The sequence below is a fragment of the Cydia fagiglandana genome, chromosome Z, assembly GCF_963556715.1.
Source record: "Cydia fagiglandana chromosome Z, ilCydFagi1.1, whole genome shotgun sequence".
In the NCBI taxonomy this organism is placed as follows: Eukaryota; Metazoa; Arthropoda; class Insecta; order Lepidoptera; family Tortricidae; genus Cydia; species Cydia fagiglandana.
Genome location: NC_085959.1, coordinates 36,398,142 through 36,410,704, shown reverse-complemented (window position 1 = coordinate 36,410,704; position 12,563 = coordinate 36,398,142).

Genomic DNA, 12,563 nt, shown 5'->3' with positions numbered 1-12,563 from the left:
TGTCGACGCACACGCAGCCGGTGTGGCCTGGCCTTTACTCCTAGTATTCCTTGTCCTACTTGCAGTCCTATAGGATTAGAGTCAGACCAAGCTAAGTTGGCAGCGATTTTGATACTTCTATGAAATTATGATGTTTAATACTTAACCCTTGCACATTTTGTACTATCAAATTCGCTGCTAACTTACCTTGGTTTGTTCAAAGAGAAAATAATGTAATTCAGTATTAGGTACCTACTGGTTTTAAGTGACGTTTCCTTGCTGATATTTAAACCTTCTACCGGACATAAGAACGCAACGCCGCAACACTTATGCCATGAAAGCCGATGCTTATGTCCCTTAATAAAATATTATTATTTTATGTCATAAATGTACAGTAAATAAAAGGTCAAGGAAGTAAAAGGTCTTTTCTGATATCTTTTTTATATTACCGGCAATAATAAGAAAAAAAACTATTTCTATTGGGTTTTTAAACCTCTTTTAGAGGACTTGGCTTTTAGAGGACCGTGAGTTTTTTTTGCTTTTTTTCTGGTTTTAGCGCAGTAGGCTGTCCCGTAGACCCTAATTGCAGTATCTCTTATTCTCTTTCAGGTCGATGAAGCGTGTTTCCTGGGCTGTTCCCGTAATTCTAGAATATACCGAGGGACCAAATGATAAAACTAGGAATTGGTCGTGTTCTCTTTTCATAATGCAGTTCATAGGATAGGCTGTTACGTCGTCGCCCAAATCTAATGTTTAATTTCTCTTTGGTTTTTATTTGTATTGTATTTTATTTTGTAGTTTCACAGTGCCTTGGTTTTACTATAATGCTGTGTTACTTATTGGACTAAATACTCGTAAATAAATAGGAGGATTTAATTGTTATTTGTTACAGTTACGCTATCACGTTCCCTGTGTACCTAGGAACCAGAAATTGAGTCCTCACGTGCAACATGTTTGTTGTCAAAAGGTTCATAGCCAGTATGTGCATGCAAATAAAAAAGACCTAGCTCACACGTGTAAATTTTCGCAATGCTTTAAGTTTATATGGGGTCGTGCATCATTGGTGGTGCATGCACGTATCATATGTACCCTAAAATGCTACACATATGATGCATGAACAGGGAACGTGCTATAATTGAATGCAGTTAACGTTGCCGCACATGAAGTTCGAGTAGATTAATAGATAGAGATAATAAAATGTGAGTGTTTATTGTGTCTATGTCCTCAAATTATGCTACACTAAGTATTAAACCTACTTTTAACTTGAAACATTAAAAACTAATCTTGAAAAATAATGTACTTGTTGTAAAATTAATATCTGTCCACAATTTCTGATAAGGTGGTGGTACTAGTGCTCGACATGCTAATTCCCAACAGATGACACCCTCCTGTCACCTCTATTTTTCCAGAATTTTCAGAGAACTTACCCAATTTTTGGTAAGTTTCGGCTCTAGCACCAGTCCGGAAAAGGTTCTTCTTAACTTTACTACACAGTGCGTAATAAAAAATATTATAACCTTGATTTATTCAAATTAGGAGTCAGAGTTCGTGATCCGAGAAACCGGGGCCGTGATGAAAGCCTCATTAGATCAAGGCCCTGCCACTGCGTCAGATTAACTGGTCCAAATCAATATTTATCTTCCGTAGTACCTAATTGAGGCATCCTGCTATTAATTTGCTTTTTTGTGCAAAAATATTACACGATAAAATTTAATCGGCGACCAGGAGTTGAAAAATATTAATTTAAATTATAAACGTAAGTACGCGAGCTCTCATGCAATTTACTTCACCATAAAATTAATTTAATGATATCGTTAATATGTATAAATAACCATTAGATACATGGACACCTTACTTTTATTAAAGGAAAGTATGTGTACCTACGTCATTATGCTTAGATTGCTTAGTAGCTACATCCCTGGGGGTTATAAATTGCCAAAAAGTCAACCGTTTTGTGAAATTATTGTAAATCGACCTGTGAAATTAAAACACCAAATATCAGTTCTTTTTTCTTCTTCTATGAACAATTAGTAGTATACCTATAATGTTCTTTTCTTCAAGCTGCCAGCATGTCGTTGCCTATACTTATATTGGCAGACATAAGCATTTCCTTTAGAAATTCCATTTCATAATACTGAACTAATAATGAGATGGGACGAACGCAAATCTCCCATAGCGAAATTGCGTCAATCACTAACCTTGACGTCTGTTCGTCTAGGTGTAGTTTGTTGAACGCATCGTCCGCCATTTGCCAAAGAGAGACGCAAATTTTCATACGCAAAACCTTGAAAATTTGCCAGATGATATTCCCGAGTCCCGTGTTCCATCCGTATTTACGTTAGGCAAGTGTTTACTAAAACAGTATAATTATAAATATTTAAATGTTTCCCGGTTGGTTCTAAATTGACCGCGTCAAAACAAGTGAGAGTAAAAACAGAACGCGGTCCGGATTGGCTCATGGCCGCCATGGCCCACGTGTAGCGTAATAACTTTAATTCATTAAAACTACCTACCGGCTAGTTGCATTTATACCATAACGCAATAATTTCATTACACGCCCGTCTAATTAAATACATATATCGCTGGCCCAATATTACAGGGTTCTATGTTACATTTTCCACATAGTTGAAATTCGACTTAATGTCATTATGACAATATTCAAATTTCAGTTCGATAGAAGTGAAACATAGAACCCTGTAGCTCTACTATCAGTTTCGTGAATGACAGTGAGAAGTGAAGACAGTGAGAAAGTTAAGGAAAATGTATGGAGTAATTGTACAGAGCCTCTACCGGTCACGTAAAGAACTAAAAAATTCAATTGGTACCATGAGTTATAGACGTTTTTACGCGAGTTTTCCATACTTGCCTAACTTCACACCTAAAACGCTCTCTTTCTAATTATATAATGAAAACTGAGCCAGAATTATTCTGCGTAAATACTTTACGCGAGTAAACGTGACAGATGTTATGGAAAAATACGTGCGTTTCCAACGTGACATTTCTGTCAACTTGTAAACACAACAAATACGCAGATTTTTCACGAATATCAATGCAATTTTCAACGTAATATGTATAAATTTATAACAGTATGTGAACTTCAAGCAAAACTTTAAGGGATAAATCAATTAATAGTTCGATAAAAGGCTGATTTAGTACAAAGGTAATGAGTTATACTTGACATCATATTTTCCTATTTCTACTGCTACATTTGCGAAAATCACATTGCTTACGAGCAGTTTTTGGTTTTAGGCAAGAAGCTGATTGAAAACAACATTTCCATGAAAACCCGGATTGCATCATGTATGCATGTAGAAGTTACATATGTATTAAGAATTAAGGCTCAATACAAGGAGCGGTACATAGACATGTTGCTGTTTTTGTTGCTGGGTGCACGTAACACATAGTAAGAATAAGACATACCATACCGCAAGACCTATTATAATATTTACACAAGAAATGCTACGTATTTTATTAAGCATTATTATCTTATATAAAATAAAACATACAAATGTTCTGTGGGTTTATTTATTTTTCTTTACTAAGTAAGTATTATTTTATTTTCCGTTGTTCAAATTATTGTGTTTGGTACCTAGGTAATCGTTTTTCATGTCAACTTGGTAACAGGAAATATAAAACTTTCTTCAAAAACTTTTGCTGGTGGTTCTGAATCTGAAAATTTAAATAAGATTTAAACACATTTATTGCCAAAAACCCGCTGCGTGGGTTCATTTTGTATTGGAAATGGGGCGCTTGGCACTGAAATATACTCGAGATCATATAGGTACTATAAAATTAAAATCGCTATTAAGGTCATACGTAGGGTCTGTGCGGAAAGAGAAGAGTCGTAGGTATAATGTATGGGCTCCCCTAAATTTCACGACTTTTCTCTTTCCGGACACTCTATTAGATAATGTTACTTAAGTAGCAGTAGGAGACGGCCGCTGTCATGATGCGGACTGAAGCGGACCATTATAATACATACCTATTTTAATATTTTAAGATTTCTTCTCATGTGTGTATTATTTTCATCATAGGTAATAAATATGTAGCCAAAAGTAGCCTGTATAATCGCGCCGTATACTTTGCTTCCTATTTTTTAACACGCAATGTCATAATTTTAACTCGATTATTAATGATGTTTACGTAATTATCATATTTTGCAATTTTTGGTCTTGAATACAATTATATTTTAATTTATACACTGTTTACTAACATTGATGTGTTTATTATTTTCGTAACTATGGCAACGTCAAATCTTTAAAAAATTGTAGAATGAAGGTTGAGTCAGTAACAAAGTGACAAAACTGGTCTTAGAGCATTTAATAACTGGAGTGGCCATTGAGTGCTTACTGTTAGGATTTAGGATTAGGGTTCCAAGCAGGAAAGAAAAGCTTGTTTTAACACCATATAGGTAATGTTTATTAATCTCAAGCAAGACTACATAGTAATGGCGTCTCATACGAGAAGAAAGAACACCTACGTTTGTTTTATATTGACAACCGAATAAATCAAATATCATAGTCGTAGTAGTCTCGAAGGTATACTCTTTATTTTTTTGTTGACATTATTACTTACCCCTCTGCCGAAAAACTTGCACAATTGTGCAAACTTTTGTATGGACCGACATGGCTTTTTGTACGATACGTACAAATCATGTAGAAATAGCAATACATTTGACGTCCCCTCCCCCGCAAAAATCGGCGGACTGTTTTGTAAAGAATATGACAGCGATGACATCTCCCTTCTAAATGCTCTTAGTGGATGGTAGAGGTAAGGAATACAATCTCCGTGTAATTAATAATGAAAAAGTGTCCGTCAAAAACCTTAAGAGGGAAGTATACTACGTAATCGTCCATACAAAAAGAGAAAACGTTTTTCCACTTGTATATAAATACGAGTATCTTCCATTCTCCATGATTTTTAGTACGGTATTGATACAATGAAAAACTAGGTTTATGGGTTTTCTTTTTTTCGCTACTCTGGAGAGATTTAGAAAAATTATAATAGCTGACAGCGTGCCCAGTTTTTGCAAATATTCTCCCTTAAAGGAGTTTTCTCATAAAGTCATAAAGGATTCTCCTTACCTCTAACCTCTATATTCACGGCTACCATCAGTATATGTAACATTACTTTCTGTGCATCTCACTTGCACTAATATGCGAGAGCGAGATGCATAGATAGTAAATTACGTAGACGTGAGAAAATTTGACAATTTTGTTATTTAGTTCATTAGGTGACTCCTAGAGGCGCTGTATAAAACTCCGATATACTCGTAACTCTTGCTCTGTTTTTTAGTATAGTTAGAAAGGGACAGTATCGTTTGGAGTGGAGTGAAGTTAGGTACATAAGACCGTAAAGAAACGTAAAACGTGACTCACGGCACGTTTATTCACCGAGTGTAAGTGAAAAATACTCTGCCAACTGATGGTAGAGGCTCTTATTTGCAATTGGGTCGAGACTCACGTACCGTCTGTCCGACAATAAATTCAAATTATATTTACCTTACTTTCGCATTTTTCGTGCCTAGTAGCTGTTATTTGGTTATATTTAAATACAGCAAGTTACAATTTTATGAGAGTTTTGAGCAAGCTGCGGGTGTATTTCGTATGTAACTATCGTGTCTGTTGTGAAACATATCCTATAAGTGCCTAATTAAGTTACCTATATACATACCTAACGTCTCATTGAGAGCAAAATAAAAGGACCTTGATTGCGATTTCAGTAAAGTCAATAACCTGAAGGCTAATTTCGTATTTTTTGTCTGTGATTAGATGTGGCTAATAATTTGGCAGACATACAATATTAATACTTCATAGGTAATAGTTACGTAAAGCAGTAAAAGTCATTTGATCACACGAGAAACAAGAAGATTGCAAGTGGAATGTATAATACAGTGGGCTGCAAACATATTTGTTGAGCTGTTAAAGCACACAAGCAATAGCTTGCCCCATAAGCTGCAATTTAGAAATAATGCAAAAATCAACTTACCCATCGCTTCGAATCAAAATAGCGACGCGCCCCGGCTTCGCACGGGTTAGCAAATTATACACCCCTCATGAATCACTATTGATAGGTGAAAAGAGCATGAAAATCCGTTCGATGTTTTTGAGTGTATCGCGAACAAACATACAAACACACCAACAGACAGACGCGGCGGGGGACTTTGTGTTATAAGGTGTAGTGATATTTCGCTATTACTATTATTTACATCTTGTGCGACTTAGGTGTACGTAATATACTAATATTTATTCGTTATATGTAGATCACGCTGTTTGTTGCTTTGTTGATCTCCTTGAAAAAAAATACACTGTGTGATACATCAACATCATGGCGTTATTTATATAGGTATAATAAACAACACCGCCATAACTGCGTCACGGGCATCGCCACTGTTAATCCATTGAACTATATAACACCTACTTTTCCACTAGAAATTGCGCAGAAACATTGAAAAATTCACAGACTCATAAAAGTCATAAACAACCTTATAAATTTTAACACTCTATTTACGATCGAACAAGTTTACCAATTTTCCCGTGTAAATCCATTCCCGTTGCTAAATTTAACATATATGCGACCTCTATACTGGGATTATTCCTCCTCGTTTATGTATTTAACCTACTTGCGAAAACGGAACGCAGAGGGGCTACCGCGAAAACTGAAATTAGCAAATTACGGGGATCTTTCTCTTTTACTCAAATGAAGGCGTAATTAGAGTGACAAAGAAAAATGCCCGCAATTTGCGAACTTCGATTTTCGCGGTTATAGCCCAGGGTCACGGGTAGGAAACTAGAGCGTTCGGGCATTCTCGGCTCCGTTCGGCTCAGCATTGGTCTGAGCAATTATTAGGGTTGGCACAACTTGACGTCTCTTTGCGTGTACGACGACGGACAGATAAGTAATTACTTCAATTTTGACAACCCTAATTAGCCGAAAGGGATAGTGCCATAAATTAGAAACGGACAGCATGATTTGTCCCTGAACCGCTGTTAAAATTCGGTTTTGTAGGAAGTTTCATTTCTGTACGGTAGTTCTGTGGCGGGGTAACGACAGGTTAAAATAAATGAAAATTATAAATTTTTTCGTGATTTTTAGGGTCCCGTACCTCAAAATGAAAAAACGGAACCCTTATAGGATCACTCGTACGTCTGTCTGTCCGTCTGTCACAGCCTATTTTCTCCGAAACTACTGGACCAATTAAGTTGAAATTTGGTACACATATGTAAATTTGTGACCCAAAGACGGACGTGTAACGTAAACAAATGAATTTTAAATATCCATATTTAGGCCACAGAAAATCTTTATTTTTTTATTTTCTCAATTACTTACCCCCCGGTAAATGAGAAAATTAAAAAATAAAGATTTTTTAACTATATCGTGTTACATAGGTATCAAATGAAAGAGCTCATTGTGAAAATCTCAAATACATTTTCTTTATAATTTTAGGATAACTATATAAACAGTTTAGGAGTAATTCAAGAAAATACGCAAAAATACCATAAACTACTGGGTCTAAAATTTAGAAATAAATACACAAAATAGTTCTTTACCTATAGATGACAGGAAAATCTATTAGAAATGTGCAGTCAAGCGTGAGTCGGACTTAGTACGGAACCCTTGGAACGCGAGTCCGAATCGAAACTTTAAATTTTTTAAGATTTTTTTGGCGTCTGCCCTCAAAAATATAGTTTTAGTTTCCGTATGTTTTTTTTCATTGCATTAGCCCTTCAACAAAACGTGTAAAAAGTTAAAACAAAAACTACAACATTGCGGGATCTTTTAAACCAAATCTTTTAAATAAAAGCATATGAGATAATCCTTAAGACGGGGGCCCTTTTGCTATGATTTGAAAGATTTTCACATATGCTTTGATTTGGAATATTTTCAGTCTTTTGTGTTAGTTTTTGTATAAATCTAATATGTACCTACACCTACTCAGTAGCATACTCGAGGAAATTGCGTCGCTTAATACAAAAACAGGCATTTCTTTGTTTTCACTAAAGAACTTCTCTTGTTTAAGGCGAGCGTTTTCTTGTGAAATCGTTAATGATTCATCGAAAGATTTTGAGTGAATTTTGTATCATAGTTATAAACGGACCGTGAGCACGTCATAATGAGTGTGCCGTGAAGTAGGCAAGTGGAGTAGTGCAAAGATAACGCGCCAGACTATATGACTGCACTTCCGAATTGTACACTTGAGATTATTTTCCAGCCATGCCTGCTGCATTACGAGTAATACTAGAGTCAGACTAAACTAAGTAAACATCAATGTTTTATGAAATTATGACGTTCATAACACTTGCACCGTCTGGGCTATAAAAATCGCTGCCAACTTAGCTTTTTCTAACTCTATATATATCTGGAAGATCCCAACAATACAACTGTGTGACAACTTGAAGAATTTTATTCCCAAACTCCTTACCGCTCCACTCTACCAGTGCTGAGTATACTCGTATATACAGAGGCACGTCGAATACACAAACTGTAGTTTCTAACGAAGATATTAGCAATCCCGGTCAGCGATCCTGATCCTGATCACAGTGATCACTTTTGGCCGATTGCCAAAACTGCAGTCTTCCGATTAATGAGTACATTAATGCATGTAGGTACATTGAGCAAGATCTGTTTTCGATTGTTGAGAAGGTATGTTGTTGCAGTGGCGGTATAATTTTTTCATCGATTAGAAAATAACGGATAGTTCGCATTGAAGCACCGTAATTTTGTACCGAGCGTTTGTCATTCATAAGTATAGTTTTATAAGTATAGTTGGTCAAGCAGATCTTGTCAGTAGAAAAAGGCGGCAATTTTGAAAAATGTAGGCGCGAAGGGATATCGTCTCTTAGAAAATTTGAATTTCGCGCCTTTTTCTACTGACAAGATTTGGTTGACCATCTATATGTGATCAATTGATCATGTACTCGTAGAAGTCTTACTAGGTCTAACGTGTCTTATCGATATTGAATTTTACAAAACAAAGCGGAAGTGGACAACACGTCATAGGTGTAATTAAAACTAGCACGATGCGTAACCCTGGGGAGTAGGTACCTGGACTAAGAATGTCATTGCCATGTCACAGTAAGTAGTTATATAGTTAGTATGAAAAAGATTCAAGTAGGTAACATATTTTGTTCTTTGTAATATTTATGTTTTATTCACTCCTGCCTGCCACGCTTGTAATTGTTTGGGCTGTGAACTTATTTTTAATTAAGGTCGCTGCTAATTGACGAATGCAGGAAAACAGTGCGTTTTTCGGTATTTCAATTTTTTTTAAGCCTAAATAGTAAATAAGTAGTCTAAGTACTTGCGTAGGTACCGCAAAAGCGTATATAAAGCGAAAACGATTCTAACATAATAGTCCTAGTAGATAACCATTCTGACCGGTCAATTAAACTCGAGAACGTAACGTAACAGAAGATGCCAACATATAGGCTATGTGGCTACCATTATGGTAACCATGTTATATATATATGAAACTACTCTGTGGTAACGGTGTTAATATAGATACTTTTACATTTGCATAGTTTTACCCAGCTACCGTTTTGCAAGAGCTTTCGAGCCAACGCGGTCATTGACGCGCCAAATTTTCCGCCCAACGCGACCACTGACATTCGGCGGAGTTTTTCACCGTCGCGAAACTTGAGGTCGATCCTTTGTGCTATTTCAGGACATCCTGGATTCGAGCCAGCACGTCCGACGCAGTAGCTTTGGTTCTTTGATCCCGGGAGTTTTTACACTAATTACATCTTTATGTATATTTAAAGAAGTTTTAAAATGTCTTGCGGTTTAATTGTATAGCCGTATTTGAATTTTGTGCTTCCTTTGTTTTGATATTATCCAGGTCCAACTGGTGATTTCGGTGAGATATATGAGGTTTTTCAATGCTGAGGCTACGACCGGACGGCCTCTGTGTAGTTTGCACTGTATATGGTATTGTATAGCTGTCAGTGATCTTTCTAAAACGTGTATTCTCTTGTACGGAGTCAGCAAGGTTAGCGACTCTTGCCTAGAACATTGATAGCAATATTTCTGAATTGGCATCGATAGTTTATACCCTACTACGTCAAAGCCAGGAGTAAGTATAGGTAAAGGTTTAGCAATCAATATTTGTACCTACCTACATAATGTTTTTGTATAATTAATGCTTCTCATTGATTTTGAGAAATTGATGAAAAGATTGGGACCTTAACATCTGTAGTCCGGAAAAATATCTTAATCTTACGACTCATGTTTAAAAGATTATAATCACTAAGAAATAATTTGCTCCAAAAGTTTCTGTCTGTTTAACAAGATTCCCTATCGTATTCCTACATGGGAATCACTGAGTAAACAAGTGAAGAAAAGTACTTTAAAATGTGCTAGATATTTTAGGCATATATTATATTTGCGTTCCATAATGTTTTTGTTTTGATTATTCCATTTTCCGCATTTAATTTGGTTCACAGCTGCTTACTATTCCGTCTCTTGGCGTTGTTGTGTATCTAATAATAGTCCTCCATTATATTCGTAACCGTCACGCATTTATCTTCCGGTTACTCTTTCAACATCGTATCTCTATTTTCATATTTTTAAATGTGAACCTTATCATTAAAGCAACAAGGAAGTATTTTATACCTAATAATAAGAAAAGCTGACATCAGGAGAATTAGGATAACTGTTGACGCAGGTGACCGAAACGGCAGGAACTAGTCCGACCTTGGAGCCGATTGAAAGAGTATGGGATGTATTTTTGACTCCATAGTTTGCTAAAAGTACCTACCTACTGTGGAGAATCCGATTTTATAATTAAAACGAAATATTTTAATCATGTTTCCTTACCCAGTTTCGTGCGGCTGTATGTACAGTCAGCAAAACGAATAGGTTAGCACGCCTGCATATAAAATATGTGCATGTAGAGGTGACAAGCTATATACCTGACTTTGTTGATTGTACTAAGACACTTTGCGGAGCGGTCGTCCAGGTGCTCCAAATATCCTATTATTATTTAATTATAATTTTTGTAGCCTTAAGAGCTTTTCTTCAGATATTTTTATTTGGCCGCTCTTATACTTTACCTCCCTCCCATATAACCATTCCAGTCGCAGAATCATCAAAGTGGTAACTAAATGTCAGATGTGTCGTAACAGAGTCCACACAATGTGTCTAGAATTGTTTCGAAACAAAGTGTCGTCGCCGTGTGTACACTTTTCCGTAACAAGGTGTCGACACATTTGTGTGCACTTTGCGTGCGGTTTGCGACTAAATCTGACAGCAAATTTGTGACAGCAAATGTCAATATAAAATACCTCTTGAAAACCAAGGTTTGTCAAACTACTATTAGTGTCTCGTGTGCTCGTAAGTAATTCTAGTAAGTCATCATGGGCGATGCAAATGATAATAATCGACCAAAACCATAACACCCGTCAACCTTTTACAGAAAAGTTTTTAAAGAAATGCAATAAGCTACTTAGAGACTTGTGAAATTCTTAGTATTAAATTTGATCTGTATAATAATCCAATATTACTATGGAATAATATTAACTTCAATAAATTGCTCTGATAATTAGCTTAAGATAATATATTATTATGTAAAACGTTCATAAGTGCTTGTTACTAGGCCTACATGAATAAAGTATTTTTGACTTTGACTTTGACTTTGACTTTGATCAGCCAACGAATGCTCCAAAAAGTTGTAGAGGGAAATGCTCGGAACACAATTTTTGACTCTGTAACTTGGTTTGGACAAGTTAGGAGGTGAACATATCAAAAGTCCCCGGCCGTAGCCCTTGAGCGGGGGGAAGAGAGGGGGCTTTGAAGTCCCATTTTCCGGTTTTTCGATTATATCTCGGAAACTATGCATCTTACCGACATGGCCACTTATACAAAATGAAAGTTAATTTAATTTGTTACAAGTTTATTCAGTCAATTTTTTCGATATGTTGAATAGTTTTTGAGATATCTGCTCTTGAAAGTTTATTTAAGGCTCTCAATTTTATCTTGATATATCTACATCAGTGAAGGTGCTAGGCCGTGTATGGTATCGTTTTCGTATAAATCTGGGTTGCTGAATCCATTTAAGGTATCACATTGACACCATTCCACAAAATTAAAAAAAATCTTTTTAGGGTTCCGTACCTCAAAAGCAAAAAACGGAATCCTTATAGGATCACTCGTGCGTCTGTATGTCTGTCCATCTGAATACACAAAATAGTTCTTTACCTATAGATGACAGGAAAACCTATTAGAAATGTGCAGTCAAGCGCGAGTCGGAAGTGAAATTTGGTATAGAAATAGTATGCGTCCCGGAACAGGACATAGGATAGATCTTATAATCAAAATCATCTTTTGAAGGTGTGAAAAGTGGCGTGGAAATTTGTACGGGAAATCAATAACCGCTGAACCGATTTATATTAAATTTGGGATGGTTTACATCTTTGATTTAGTTAAAAATGATAAAAAAAACATGACTTCAAACCTAAACTTAAACAGTATTCACTTCAAGAAGTCAATTCTGAATTCCCCCCTACACCTCATTTCACACCTTTAAAGGATGATTTTTGAGATAACTTATTATGTCCTGTCTCGGGACTCACAATATATGTGTACTA